The sequence below is a fragment of the Mus pahari genome, chromosome 21, assembly GCF_900095145.1.
Source record: "Mus pahari chromosome 21, PAHARI_EIJ_v1.1, whole genome shotgun sequence".
Classification (NCBI taxonomy): Eukaryota; Metazoa; Chordata; class Mammalia; order Rodentia; family Muridae; genus Mus; species Mus pahari.
In genome coordinates, this window is record NC_034610.1 from 46260527 (window position 1) to 46276504 (window position 15978).

The 15978-nt window shown below is 41.8% G+C and overlaps 1 protein-coding gene across 7 annotated transcripts in view; it reads right to left on the bottom strand.

Annotated features, from left to right (window-relative positions):
• Positions 1-11999, bottom strand: part of Eya4 (EYA transcriptional coactivator and phosphatase 4) — a 237307-nt gene extending 225308 nt beyond the window's left edge. For 5 of the 7 annotated variants that reach the window (XM_021221741.2, XM_021221740.2, XM_029533100.1 and 2 more), the window contains exon 1: positions 10968-11328. The gene's annotated coding sequence lies outside the window, so the exon portion shown is untranslated. Of the gene's footprint in view, positions 1-10967; positions 11329-11873 lie in introns of those variants that run through there. The other 2 variants (XM_021221739.2, XM_029533097.1) reach the window with 2 other exon arrangements.
• Between the last annotated feature and the right edge of the window lie 3979 nt (positions 12000-15978).

The following is a 15978-nucleotide window of genomic DNA, read 5'->3' on the forward strand; positions in this document are numbered from 1 at the left end:
TCCAGACAGTAGTGTCCGGATAAAACATCATTTATGACAATATATAGTAAAGAAAGTAAAATTTTCTTACTACTGAACACTTTTGTTCATCAAAAGGGACAAGCAATTAGGTACTGTCATTATCAAAAAATGAATAAAAGGTATGTCTGAAGAATAATGGTGACAAGAAGAATTAGCAGAGGTAGTTCAAATAAATATTTACTCCCTGAATATCCTCCCAGGAAGTCTACCTCTCCCACACAAATACGGAAAAGGAAAACAGCACTGAAGATGGTCAACCCGCCTAAGCTTATCTGTAAATCCTCTCTGTGTGAAATTCATCTATCAACACGGACCAATGAGAATTGTTTGCCTTTGTGTTTAACTCAGGAGGAAGGAATTAGGATTCTCCACACTTGACTGGGAGTAGAACAATCCTCTTAAGTAGAGCCCTGGCATCTTTTCACCATATCAAGAGATATGAAGAACTGCGTGGGCTGTGTGCTCTCATCTGCGAGTAATTTTTTTTTTTTCCTACCCAAGTCTACCCAATAGCATCTGGAGACTGCTATTATGTGGGAGACAGGGTCTCCTGGGATCTACTCAGTAAATCAGAATGATGCTGAACATTATGCTACGCACAAAATAACACTCTCTGAACAAATTCTCCAGCTCCAGACTCTGAGGATTAGAGACAGGGAAACTGAGATCTAAACATGTCAGTCAGGGACTGCATCCACTGGACCTCGTGTATAGAGATGCACCAGACCCCTACTGTGCCTTGACAGTAGGCCATTTAGCTCCCCACCTACACTTCTTGCTTTCCATTGTATCTCAATCCAACGACTGAACGGTCAAGTTTAGAAGAAGAGGTGTTAATAATTTCCAACTCCTGATGGTGAGGTAAGAAGCATCTCAATACCTAATTTTTTTTAATTTTACATGGAATACATCATGTCGGTACATTATTGAAAATGTGTGTCTTTACTTAGAATCATTACCTCCAGACTTTCAAAAAGCAAGTGGGGGGGACACAAGTGTTAGCCACCAAGTGATAGTATCACTGGAGAGTGTGTTTATAATTGCTTAGCTTAGTTCAGGAAACACACTAATTCAAGGCCAAATAAAACTAGTCAACTGTAATGTATATATATATATGTGATAAAAGAAATATTATAACTAGTCAAGGCTGAATTTTGAAAATGTACAATGTCTGTATATGGAGCTCTAAATACAGCCTCAGATTTAACCAAGATGACACAGGAATACCCAAGTTTTATAATTAGAGACAGTCTGTTTCACAATTCAAGGTTAAAATCAAAAAAACTCTTTCAACTATAATTTTCTGGATCCACCGGGGGTATTCTACTGAATGGTATAACAAAACTCACACTGCTGACAGAAGAGATCATCCATATGTATATATGGAATTCTTACATGTGTAACTATGCAACACTCATAAAAAATAAAAAGAAAACTCATGCAGTATTTTTACTATACAGAAGAAAACAGGCAAAATCACAAGAACTGTGAACTAGCTTTTTCTGGTGTTTTTGTTCGTTTGTTTGTTTGTTTTTGTTTGGTTGGTTTTTTTGTTGTTTTTTTGTTTTTGTTTTTTTTTGTTTTTTGGTAAGAGCAGGGGTTTGAACCCAGGCAGCCATAGCCCTAGTTCCCTTTCTGATTAGGAACTGGGTCTTTCCCATTTCATGTTCTATGAAGCACTCACATCTCAAGATCTTTCAGAATCTTTCTCTTACTAAAGCATTGAGTTACCAACACTTTGGTAAAATAAAATAAAATAAAATAAAATAAAATAAAATAAAATAAAATAAACCAAAAAACCATTATTGCACATACATGTGGACAACCACACACACACACATGCATGCATGCACACACATGTACACATACTCACATGTGCTAACTCAGGGCTCTAGTTCTACTGGGTCAGTATCATAAATCTCTGAAGTTGCACTGAAGCTGAAGTTCCCCAACCAGAGGATGGAGGATGGAGGATGGAGGATGGAGGATGGAGGATGGAGGATGGAGGATGGAGGATGGAGGATGGAGGAAGGATGGCCATGGTTTTGGTCTGTTCTGTTTCTCCACTGCTGCCAGTGTTACAGCAAGGAAGAGTGTCTACTCCTGGGCCATTGCTCACAGACATAGATTCTTTAGTCACTCACCCAAAGGAAGGTTTGGCACAGAGACTTATTTGTCAAACAGTGCATGGTATGATAGAGATAGAGAGATGACAAACACCGCTGAGCCCTCCAGCCAGTTCTCATCTCAAGTAGGATTGAGACAGCAATGTTTGTCCAGTTAATGTGCTAAGGGCTTTGCCAAAGGTGGAAACTGTGCGCTTTGGGAGGAAAGAAAAAAAAAAAGGAATATCCCATTTGGGCTTTAAGGAGGGAGTTAGTGCTTTGCATTTCAAATCCTGGAAAAAGAAGTAGAGATGGAAGTTGTAGAGGCAGAGAAAATAGTATGACATTAAGACCATATGCAAAAGGAACAAAGTGGAAGTGGAAAAAAGCATATGTAAGAAGTGAATCTTTCCCTGTGGTTGGAGAGGAGATGGCTCATGTGGGGTCACTGAGAGAGGGAAATGGCAATCTGGTCAAGGTTCTGAGAGTGAAGGACATCGCAGTTCCTGTTAGAGACCCTGGAATCCGCCTTGGAGGACATAGAACTTCCTACAGAAATTTAAGCATAGGCAGGAATTTGTAATGATTGTAAACGAATATGAATATTTGAGGAATAAGATGGTGCATAGTCTGGAACAGTCCTTCAAGAGAAGCACTAAGATGTCACAATTATTCTTATTGTGACAACACATACTGTGACCAAGTCTACAGAGAATAAGAGTCCGTCAGAGACTAACAGAATGACTGAGGTTTGAGCCTGTTGAGCTGCTTTTACCGTGATTAATTTCCTTGCTAAACATTTTCAGAGAAAGCTGTGAAAAATAAGTATATATAAGACATCAAATGCCCCAACATCTTCAAAACTATATGGAGTAGAGGAACGAAAACCTCCTCATCTCATGTCTTCATTAGTACTAATAATTAAAATCATTGAGTAAGCATCTTCTGGTACCAAAGCATCTTCTGATGTTCTATGAAGAAAGCCTTCAATAATGAAAGGCAATGGCTACTGGTATAAAATATGGCTAAATCAAAATCCTTTTGGTTAAATCAAAATGAAACACTACCATCATCTTAACCCCTAATGTTCATGTATAAAAAGCAACTCTCATTACATTGACTGAGGTTGTTATTGTACATGCATGTGCATGTTCCAGCATGTCCAGGTACATGTCCATGCATGTGTATGGAAGCCAAACAAAAGCCATTCCTCAGGTACTATTTACCTTCCTTTTGAGTCATGGTCTCTCACTGTCCAGGAGCTTGCCAAATAGTCTAGGCTGGCTGGCTAGGAAGCCTCTAGGGACCCACCTGTATGTGAACCCACATGTCACGGTGCTTGGGGCTCACACAGGTGAGGTTATACCAAGCCCTGAGATCGCAAGAGCACACCAACATTGCCACTGCATTCGGTTACGTGGATCCTGGAGAGGATCTGAACTCAGGCCCTCTCCTGAGAAATCTCTCCCATCCAAGATGTGCATTCTTAGTTTCCTACTAGAAATGGTTTGGGCTTACAAGCAGATTTGCAGAAGGAAATTTGAATGTGACTTACCCACATTGTGATTAAATTTGTCTAAAATTTCCTGAGTAATACCCACATATGAATAGATATTTGCATTCACATACAAGAGCTTGGGGAAAAGATTGGCTGGAGGAGAGACCTGTAGACTCTCCACACCATCCCTGCTTTTCAGCACACTGCAAACATCCATTATATTAAAAATACCCAACCTCTTTATCATAACATTTGGGTCTTTTCAAATCTTGGAACATTAGGGAGTTCAAAGGCAGAGGTAAAACGTAATGAACAGATCACTGCTTTGGGAATTACACTGAATTCTGTGAATTGTATATATGACCTTGTGCGGATTAGAAATATCAAATATTCCTCCTCAGTAAGAGGTACACCTAGTTGATTAAAGATAGAATTTCAACCTTAATGCTGTTGCTTTTGTGAGCAGAATTAAACTTAATACCATATGAATGTAAGTTTTTATGATTTAATTGGAGTCTTTGGGGAGAAATGCTTCTGTTGTTTTATAAAGAAAAGGGGAAAGAAGGACATTAACAGTAGCAATAATTCACATGAAAATCAATGTAGGCCAGTGATGATATTTCTTCCTAGAGCCTTTAGAGAAGAGACATGCCAAGAGAGCCCACATAGAGGTACCTAGGTTCATGTCCTACCTCAACAAGACAGGAAACTACACATGGAAAAAAAACATTTGCACCGTTTTTTGTTTGTTTGCTTGCTTTTTTGTTGTTGTTGTTGTTGTTGTTTTATGTTCTCAGTGTTGAAACGAAGTCAGAGATAGGTGAATAGAACATTCTAGTGTAGTCAACGGACAGACCCATTGCTGAAGTACTACAATGGATATTGTGTAGTACTTGGCAGCTTGTTTGCTTGCTCATCTGCTGTGACATGGCGTCTCCCCATGTGACCCAGGCCAATTTCCAATTCATGAGGCTGAACCTTAGTTCATGTGATCCTCTTGCCTCAGCCCCTCTGGTAGTGGTGACTAGAGGCTCATGCCACCCATTCTGAATGATGACACACCATATAGATACCAGAGCAGGCACTCTGGATTGTCATTAAAAGGCTTGACATTTTTGCAGTGATTTTTTTTTTTTTATACACCCAAAGGTTCTTGTAAAGAATTCTAGGGTCACTAATAGTAACAGAGGTGTCATGAGTGATTGTTAGGGTATGCACCCAGAGCCCTGACAACTCTCTGGCTGACAGGAACTCATTTGAATTCTCATTTGAATAAAAGAGGCTTATCACTAAAGAGACAAACAGCTAATAGTGGGAGCCACTGACTTCCCACAAAAATACATTAAAGTTTTAAATCAGGTATTTACAGGAAAAAAAAAAAAAAGTTCACCCAGAAAGAAAACTTAAACACGCAAAGCATAATAACCACATACATTTGAAGTATTTCTGAAATAGGACCAGACAGACCACTTATAATGGAAGGCTTCTTCTGGAATCCCATAGCTCACAGTTGCGAGTTGGCTTAACATAAAGGTGTAGATTGATTCTTAATCAGCTCTCAAGGTTGAAAGGACAACGCGTCGAAACAAGCAAACAAACAAACAAACAAAACTGGTAACAGCAAACTAAAGGCCTGAAAGGTAAAGGAAATTTTTAGTCATAAATTCAATCTTCCACAAAGATGGTCAAGAACTCTTTCTGTTTGCAGAATCTCACAAAGTGTTCTCACAGGATCAGTGTTTATTAGCAACTCCCTCATCTGGACAAAGCACTTGCTGACTGTTACTTCTGTTTCCTTACATCAGTGCTGAAGGGCCTGGGGAAATTACTCAGTGAGTAAAGGCTTGCTATCAAGATGGAAGATGCATGTTCCATACTGGAACCTGCCTGGTGGAGAGAGAACTATTTCCCACAAGTTGTTTTCTGACCTATTCATGCACGAATGTGCACATGCTCTCCCTCTCTCTCTCTCTCTCTCTCTCTCTCTCTCTCTCTCTCTCTCTCTCACACACACACACACACACACACACACACACACACACCAAATAAAAATACAATACATGGGCATTTAAATTTGTTTCACTTCAGTGCATTTTGTGGCCTGTCTTAAACAATATTATCTATGAAATTGCAGATGCAGTGAACAATTAAGCTTCTTTTCCTAACATCTAGCTTCTCTTGGGTAACAAATAATGAATGCCATCATGACCCTTCACGCAAAATTCCCATGCTGAACTGGTGGGGCCAACAGCCTAGCATGATGCTTGAGGAGACGGGTGGGACTGAGAAGTTAAGACCTTGGCTCTACTCTGCTGCCATAAAACCGATCTCAACATTTTCACCAGCGAAATGGGACAAATGAAAGCCTCTGCTGCATTCGTTCACTGCATAACTGAAAGGATTAAGATTAGCTAACCCCATAAACTTTGCACAGCAGTGCTTTGCAGGGACTAGATCCTAAATCGCTGTTAGCTAGCCTGTCAGAAAGGTCATGTTGAGCCCCTAGGATGCTGACTTGAAGAGTTACCTGGCAACCATACTGAGAAGACATCTTTTATTTAAAAGCATACTTTAAGATACAAAGATACTTAAGAAAGTATAATCTCAGATATAAATTTTCATGATTATCTATTTTACCCTGGCATGTTAAGACTTTGGTTTGAAAATACTCAAATGTGATTGTAGACATTGTCTTACAACTTAACAAAACTGCTTATTAGGTAATGTCCTGAGTTACTAATAGGACAAGATGGTTCTTCCTTCCATGGTCCAAAAGATTATTAAAATATAATAGTTTACTACATGTAAACTGTTTTAAATTATGAGTGTCTTATTAAAATGCTCGATGTGGGAAAGCGTTTCTGATATTTTCACGGGGTGTCTTTCTTTATCCACCATGATGAGAAAAGGGCTAAACCAATCCTGACAAGTTTCAAATATCAAACTAGACTATTAGGTCAGAACTAAGATCAATTAGCACCTTTCAATGACAGAAAAGGTTCAGTGAGTCTTAGAAGTGACTCTTTGAAACTGTCTTAAACTTCCCTATAAATGTGAGCTTGATGATCCAAAGGGGTTTCTGTTTTTTTGGTTTTTTTTGTTTTTGTTTTTGTTTTTTTGTTTTTTTTTTTTTTTGCTGCGTTTTGTTTTGTTTTTGCTTGTTTGTTATCAGTTTCATCTCTAAGGATAGTGGTGCATTCAAAAAAATTTTTTTTGGATCCTTTTGCAGCAAACACATGGGTAGAGCGAGAAAAGTACGCAGGAAGTTCAGAGGAAAGTGACTAGAGCATACCTTAATGTGCTATGTGTACCACAGCACTATTAAGTGACAGTAGTGTTTACAAAGTCTTCAGACCTCTTAAAGCCAGCAAAGTGGCTTGTGACACTTTTGAATATGGAGCTCTTGTTTATTTTCTTCCACTCAAGTTCAGGCTAAATGACGCCAGGCTTGGCTCCATGCACAATTTAATGAATATTCAGTTCCTCTCACTCAGACACATCAAGCTGTGAAATGTAGCATTAAACACGGTAACAGTTAAAGACACCCTTGCACCTAACCCATCCGGAGGAGGACAAATGCCCTGAGAGAGCAAGTCCTTTCTAAGTTCACCAGGAAAATTCCATGAGAGGAGCAGGTACTGCCACCCATTCTGGGTGGTGTTGATTTCTTTCACCCGGTAACCGTTGTAATAAAATCCCCCGACTGTACTTCTGAATACAATTAGTTTAAGATACTCTACTGAGACACACAGTGTAAGAGTTGAGAGTATGGAAGGATAATATCCATCCGAAAAAGAAACTGTCAGGGTTATATTCCCACTAAGATGATAACAAGGTGTTTCGTAAAGGTTTGCCCAGCTCCTCCATGACAGGATCCCATACTTTTGATAACAGACTTTTCTGTTTGTTTCTCAAATGAGTGATCTGAAATATTTACAACCAGACAGTACCTAATTTTAGGTTTTAAGTGCTTTAACAGCTCCGTGAAATATGATCAGCAGCTGCAGTACAGAACTATGGTGAATAAGCCCCCTGTAACAGGGGCCTGTTCTTACTGAATGCTGAGTATTCTTAAGTTTACCCAATAGGAAAAAAAATACAGAAGATAATGTAAAAACATCATAAATGCTCACATTCTTAAATTACTTAGCACTTCACTGAATCTCAAAAGGGATTATCTTTCTTCTTGAATTCTGCATGAAACCTGTGAGCTTCCACAGCATAAAAGTGAACAAAGCTTAATTTTTTTTTATCTAAAAGTTAAAATGTGCATGTTTTCCAAAGTGCTAGCTTTTCTATCAACAGCCATGGGTTTTTCTATCATCTTACCCTTTCAAAGTTTCTACCCAATTTAACTTGGGTTCATCATATTTAATAAAGCCACATAAATGTATTTTTAGATATGGCATCAGCCACACAGAGCTTGCATCAGTGACGAAAAACATGAAACTGGACACTGTATTTCCGATGGGTGTGTAAAATTTATTTACACTATAAATCACAAGATAAAAGAAAATTTAGAGATGAAGAGTATGTTTTCTTCTTAAACCAGGGATATCTGCAAATCTTCAAAAACAAACTTCTCTACAAAGACAGTTTTTTCCTTCAAGCTTCTAGAAAATGCCTAAATGCCCATGTTTGTATTTCTTAATGAGAACAAAACTGTTCTGAAATCAATTTATGTTTTTACACAAGTTGCAGTGTTTTAAGGTATTTTATTGGAATGTGTTAGCCAATGCCATGCTACTTATGAACACACACATACAGTTTTGTTTTGGAAATGAGAGATTTGTAATGTTCAATGAAATAAACATAAATAAAAGGAAAGAACTGAATGCCACCTTCCACTCATAACTGAAATTCCCTCGGATGAGGCGGTCTTAAGACAGGAAAGCAGTGTGCTGTGTTCATGTTCATCTATTTCACAAAGGCAGGGAGCAGCAGGCTTTTGAAAACCAGTTTGTTTTTTTTTTTTTTTTTTTTTTTCAGACATAACCTTACTAGGAAGGACAAGGAATTACTCATTAGAATATGAGATTTCAAGTCAGTTCGGCTATGTTATAGCCAAAGCTGTTAATATCGAAGATGTTGATCTTGGTTTGTTTTTAACATTCATGTGCAAACATTACAAAAATGTTTACCTTTGAATTACTTACAGCCTTTAATAAGGTGGAAGTAATTATTTTTACAGTTTTTATCTACGTTGGGTATTATTGCAACTCAGACTCTGGCCGTCCTTCCACACAAAACAACAAAACAGTCCGTCTCACATTGCTATTGCTTTTTAAAATTTTCTTGGGATAATATATTTTTAAAGTACAAATGTCTTTGAATACAAATGCCTTAAAACGCACCATAAAGCATATCAAATTATTTTGTTTTAGAATGCTTTCCCTTCAGCCTCCGCTAAATTTTATTTCTCGGGTATAAGTTTGACAAAAATATATTTTTTTAAAAAATAAATAAAATAAAAAGTAGGTGCCATTTCTACTTAAATATCAAACTTTATTGGGAAATTGTATCAAATACAAGTTTTGTCCTTAAAGCTTAAAAAATTAAGTTAAAATAAAAGAGAAGCACTCAGCAAACAAAAAGCCACAGTCCACTTTCAGCACTGTCAGTCACCCACGGGTAAATGAAACTTCAGAAGTTGTTGATGGGAGTCCCGGTTGCTAAACACTCTTAAAGACTCCCACCTAAGTCCCCCAGGAGCCTCGCTGAAACTGACAAACGCTGGAAGGTGCAAAAAGGCGGCCGCTAAGAGAAGAGCAACAAAATACCATATTCAAGAAGATGTATTTCGCTCCAACAATTACGTTGATCCCAGAGTGCGGAGCCAAAGGGGGTGAGGGAGAAAGAAAACTGTTAAGTGTGGGCTCTTAATGTGAAACCCAACCTGTTGGATCTCTTTAGGTATCAGATTTTGGAAGTGTCTGTAATGACAGCCAGGAAAGCAAATTAATGGCCAAGGGCCCACTGGGTTTGAACACGAGACTCCAGTTACCTTCTCACAGATCAAGTACACAACACACACGCACACGGAGGTGCCCCACGTGGAGCTGCGCAGAAACCAAAACACACACGCCACGCGCTTGGTGAGCCGCCACCTAGGTTGTCCCCGCGAGGGGATGCGCTTCTTCCATGGGGGCCCTCGAGTTCAGGAGGCTCCCTGAATGATCCCTGCGCTGTCCGGAGAAAAGGAGAAGGCCATGCCGATCCTACCCAAACCGCAAACCCCGTTAGTCTCCCGGGAACTTGAAAGATGTGAGCTAAGGAGCTAACATCCCAAACAAGGGGATAGTGGCAAAAAAATCAAACTCCACTCCCTTAGTTTTGCCACCGCTCTGCCACCGGACTCAGTCAAAACCTCCCTGTCTCTTTCAGAGAGATTGTGAATCTCGAATACAAAGAAAAGAGGAAAAGAATTAAGTGCTAATAGAAAAATAAAATGAAAACTTTGGGTTGTTGTGGCATGCAAAACGAAACGGGCTCACAAAATCTGTCTCCCAGTCACAGATGACCAGGCTTTACAAGCGTTTAGAGTGCCACAGCCACCCCAGACCCAGTGAGCTCAGAGAGAAACCTGCTCGCCCTAGCCTGGTCCTCGGCTTTGGAGAAGTTAGAATTGCTCCTCAGCATCCGCTCCTGGAGCCAATGAACGCCGACTCTTCTGACAAGGCGCCTCTAATTTCACAGACCCTGGCACACTGCAGGAGACATTCGTCCATGCCACGTAAAAACCATTAAAGTGAGGTCCCCGCTGTTTAGACTACAACCAGTACCTGGAGACCAGGGCTCGGCCTCTGGGTACACGCGCTCCCGGCCTCACGCAAACCCAGCCGCCCACGGCTCTCCAAGGGACACTGAGTGAGGCAGCACCCTTATTCCACGTAGCGGGTCATCACAAAGTATTAAATGTCACCAGGTGGGAGTGGGAAGAGTCTGGTGCAAGCTTCCCGGGCGACAGGGGGCAGGGTGTAGGCAGGTAGGATCCGCACCCGGGGACGCGGCGAGACTTACTCAGGTCCCGTGCCCTCTGTGCCCAGCGCTGGACAAGAGGGGTTACTGGGGACCGGGTCGTTGAGGGTCTTCCTGGGCGAGCGTACCACTGAGGTCCTAGGGACCCTGGCCACGGGACCCTGGTGTTGGATCATTGGGGAGAACTCCAAGGCTCACACACACTCCCTGCGCGCGTCTTCCATCCCCAGATCCCCATTCAGGCACTACAAAGTGTCTAACTAGCACTTTCTAGGGGACAGTTTGGGAGGATCATCCAAATCTGGACACCCCAACCCTCTCTATTGGACTTCAAGAACCGGGTCGGATGAAGAGAGGACACTCACCTCTGGCGGCCCGGACCGCCTTGTACTCCCGAAGTTCAATTGTCTGTCCCAGTCCAGTGATCTGCAGGTCCGATCTACGTATTTACTCGCTTTCTTTCCAGTGTCTAAGTTTTCCCTTCGCGCTGTGTCTCTGGTAAAAACAGGACATCCCTTTCGGCCACCCCCAACAAATAGCTTACACAAGTGGGGGAGAAACAGGGCGGGGTGGGGGAGCCCGCTGCGAGGGGGAGGACGAAAGGAGCCGAACCAAAGTCCGAGCAGCCGAGCGGCGGGAGAGAGCAGAAGAAAAGAGAAAGCGCGCGCGCACCGGGTGGCCGGGCGTCCCTACGCAGGTCCCCGCCGCTCAGTCCCCTCTCTAGGGCGCCGACCCGGGGAAAGGTTTGCGCGCAAGCCGGGAGCCGCCGGAGCGTGCGCCGCGCCGCGGGCAGCTTCTCCCTAGCGCACGGAGCTGGAGCCTAGAGGCAGGAGGCGGGATGCGGGCGGGGGGGGGGGGGGGACGTCGCCGCCTGCGCCCTGGGGCTAGGGTGGCCGCTGGGGGCCTCGCGGCAGGCCGCCGGAAGAGTAGGAGATCTTGGCGGGCGCAGAAACCCTCTCTTTTTATTCGATCTCTGGAAACTGCCTGTTATCATCGGCTTTTTTTTTCTTTTTTTTGAGGTCTCGCGTGGGGGGAACTCCGGGGCTACCCGGCTCTGCGCTTCTCTGGTGGCGCCGCGGTAATCTCCGCGCCCTCTGCGCCGCCTCACCCCGCCCCCACCCCGCCTGGCGCTGGCCACCGAGGCCTTTAGACTGAAGGGACCAGCCCGCCACCGCGCTCCTTGGTCCCCCACCTGCTTCTGGGCGGCGGTCCCCTAATGTAGAACTAGCCTGTGCGAGCTACGGCCCTCAGTCGGACTCCTTGCCACTTACCCCAAGAGAGGAGGCAGAAGGGACTCTCTAGTCCACTTGCAACAAAGTTAAACACCAACTGACACCAGCCCGAAGCTTGCTCTGGACTTAGGAAAGAGCTTTTTCCTGGAGATGGAAGCGATGAAGGAGTTAGCAGTGTGCAGACAGGCAGCGCTGGGAAGTGCCTGGGCCCCTTCCAGGCCGGGTGCAGCTATAGGCACCCCTCCCAGGCGCCCAAAGGTCAGACTGCAGTGACTTGACTTCCAAAGGCCAGTCAGAACTGCTCAGGGCACACTGCTGAAATGGCATTTTGAGCCTATGCTTTCTGTTGATGTCTTTTGTACTTACATAGGATTTCATATTTCACAGACAAATATAAATATCACACTCTAGGACCAAAGCAAAGACAATCCCCAAATATTACCCCCATATAACACCACCTTTTCCTAAAACCCATTGTCTTCATCAGTAACATCTGTCCTGCTACTTTGATAATGTGTATTAACTCATTTTGAACTTATTGTCAGTTGCTGTACTGGTCACTTGTGGTTCACGTGTTTGTTTAATTAATTTCCTAATAGTTATTAAGGCTGTATAAAAGATAACCAAGGCCCAAAGAAATCAAAATAATTTTCCCCAAAGAAAATCAAGTCATCTCTAGCAACAATGCTGCTTTAGATACAGCCTTAGGGATGAAAAAAAAAAAAAAAACTCCCCTTCGGAAAAAAATTTAGTTTTAATATTTTTATCAACTAAATTATATTCTGGATTTTTTTTTTCAGAAACAAATTTCATCCTTCACTTGAGCTTGGTTTTATGTTACTAACAGAAGCCCTGAACTATAGTTCAAAAGAAAAAATTCGTACTAAATATTTGTTTTTAATGTCTGCAATGATTAAGAGGAAATGGAAAAGATGCTGGGGCTTTAAATTTAAGCTGATAAAGGTAGTCTCTACCCTCTGGTTGCTTATTGGCTGTTCTTCCCACAGATCAGTTTCAGGGAGCCTAACTTCCCCCCTTTCTGATTCTCTGTGTGGAAGAGTTTCTGGTGGTGGGGGTTCCAAGCCTTGAGAGCATTACCCACAGTGCATCCCTGGGTTAGGGAGGAGCACCAGCTAGTATACACTCAATGGACACCAGCAACAAGAAAACCTCAATTATTTTGTTGTCTCCAGTTCATAGCTCAAAGTGTTGTGTGGTTGGTTGGTTGGTTGGTTGGTTGGTTGGTTGGTTGGTTGGTTGGTTGGTTGTTTTGGGTAACTGGTAACATGACAATGCTGATTCTAATGAGTCTGTATACATCCCAATCTATACTTTTAGCCTCTGGGATGTTTCCAGTAGCTCTGGTTGTACTTAACAACCCAATATCAGCATTTTCTCTCCTCTCAGTAACCCCTTGCATAAGTCCTCCCCCATTTCCCTAACAAGGAGAACCCTGCCTGTGAATGTCAGTACCCCACACATCTCCTCCTTGAATATCAAACTGCCAGGGACATCCTCTCCCACCTCCCACCGAGGCCAGACAAAGCTGTCCATTTAGGGGTGCGGGATCTGCAGGCAGGCAGGTAGACAACAGGCTCAGACACAGTCCCTCTCCAGTTGTGTTGGGGGCCCACATGAAGACCCAGATGCACATCCTTGCTGTCCTCCAAAATAAACTTTTAAACACACCGACCTTGCAATAAAGGTTATTTTTCTCCCTCATAACCTCTTATACATATATACAAATATATTCCTAAGGATATATTTGCAGTTACCTCCCAGAAGCCTCAGAATTGTTAAATTATTATTAAAATACTAATCATTCAACTTCTTAGTTGATCATCTAATAATAGCATTTCACTATGTATATACTGCATAGTTGCCATCAAGGAGTGAAATAAATTGTCTTGTGTTCAGTTCACAACTGAGAGGTTGAACAGTAATCCCAAGTTTTAAGGTTACTGTTGCCAAGGCAAACAGTGTATGTTGTTCATTCAACAAAGCTATGTCTAGCATCATATAATTATTGACGTATCACCTACATTGTGGTAGTAAGTATATATTTAAACACAACATGGTTGTAGGTATATGTCATTTTAAATGTACTTTTATTATTAAGCTTATTTGAGAAGGAAACCTTTTTATTGCCACTATAAATGGAAGTCAAAGAAGAGAAGACAATCCTATAAATAAATTCATAATATAGAAATAGTATTTTTCCTATATCATCTATAATCATCTCACAGTGGTTTAAGAAACAATGATTTAAAGCTCCCAATCCCAGATTTCCCAAAATATATTTTTAGGCATTCTTTTTCCATCATTCTAGAGAACTGTTGAAGTAGGCCTAGTTAACGTCAGATTTTTTTATTTTGAAATTTTATGTGTTTATTGTGTATATATGTGTGTGGGAGCGAGTGTGTCAGTGTGAGGATGTTGGGGGGGGGGAACATGTGGGAGTCAGTTTTCTTGTCCACCCTGTCAGGCTGAGGCTTAAACTCAGGTGCTCCCAGATTAACAGTAAGCACATTTAACATCCTTCTCCCCAGCTCTGCAAGTTACCTCAGACACTGCTCCTTAGTCTAGTATTCATCTTCTTTCCTAAAATATATTTGAGGTCTCTAAAATTGGAGGGTCCTTTTAGAATTGAATTGCTCCAGGGTTTTATGGCTATTTTACTGGGGAGGAGGAAAAATAATTTATAAATACGTAGTTAAAAAAGAAAGGCTCTCCTAGAGGCCTTTGGTCCTGTGAAGAGTCTATGCCCCAGTATAGGGGAATGCCAGGGCCAGGAAGCAGAGTGGGTGGGTTGGGGAGCAGGGGGAGGGGATAGGGGGGTTTTCAGAGGGGAAACTAGGAAAAGGGATAACATTTGAAATGTAAATAAAATATCTAATTTTTAAAAAAGAAAGAAAGAAGGAAAGAAAAAAGAGAATGAAAAAAGAAAGAAAGAAAGAAAGAGAGAAAGAAAGAAAGAAAGAAAGAAAGAAAGAAAGAAAGAAAGAAAGAAAGAAAGAAAGAAAGAAAGAAAGAAAGAAAGGAGAGGAAGAAAGAAGAGAAAGGAAGAAAGGAGAGAAAGGAAGGAAGAAAAGAAAACGCGGAGAACTCCCAAAGTCAGACACCTGCCACAGAATTCAGGAATAGTTCTAAAAACTAGCAAGTCCTCCACAACACAAGTCACAGTGTGAGAATATCTATAAATGTCCAGAAAAAGATACTGGGGGAAGGGGAGTTAGGCAAAACCAGAGGGAATGTAAGATTCCCTTAAAGGCGGTCCGCGCCTGTGGGTTGGACACCACCACAGTTAGAGTTCCCTGTTTATTTTATAGCCGTGTACGGCATTCTTTTTGGCATGCACTTTTGTATAAGTCAAATTAGACAAACAAAACACTCTCGGAGCACAGAATCCCAAACACAATTTTTATCTTAATTTCATTGGAAAGCAACTTTAAGAGGAAAGTAATACCATCATTTTAGTAAGAACAGATTTTTTTTCCCCCCTTAGAGGCAAAAGCAAAGTCACACGCTACATCCTACCAGTACACCCCAAAAGAAAAGAAAACAGAGGGCTGGGTATTTGGAGAAATAATTCCACAGCAAACCTCGTGAGCACTCTGGTAGTGTACCTTTGAACTGCAGCTGGAAGCACACTCAGGCCCTGAAAACTACAGTCAGTCAATTGTTTCCCCTTTGCTCCTGAGCCAAATCCTTTGAGCTTTGGAAGAATGAAGTTTTAAAGGCCAGCCTCCTCCCTGGACAGGAACAAGGTTGACCACTGTCTACAAATGACAGACTATTAGAACAAATGAGGATAAACTGTAATCTGAAGTTCTGTGCTGCTGGTTGCTCCCCCCCCCCAAAAAAAAAAATCTAAAAATAAACAACCTGAGTAATTTCGTACAGACCATTCAGACATTAATGTTTCTATTAGTTCATTAAATTGAAGAAATGAGATAGGCAGAACCATGCCCTCTGGGGCCCTTGCTTGCTCTTGAAACCCTCTCCTTCCTGGCGGCTTTTAAAGGGAAGGGATTTCTGGGAGAAAGAACTCCATCATATGTACTGTTCAATTCTCCTTCGAATCCTCTACTCAAGCTAAATCCTTTTAGCATTACAGTGTGCAAGCCTGTTCCAACTCCATGTT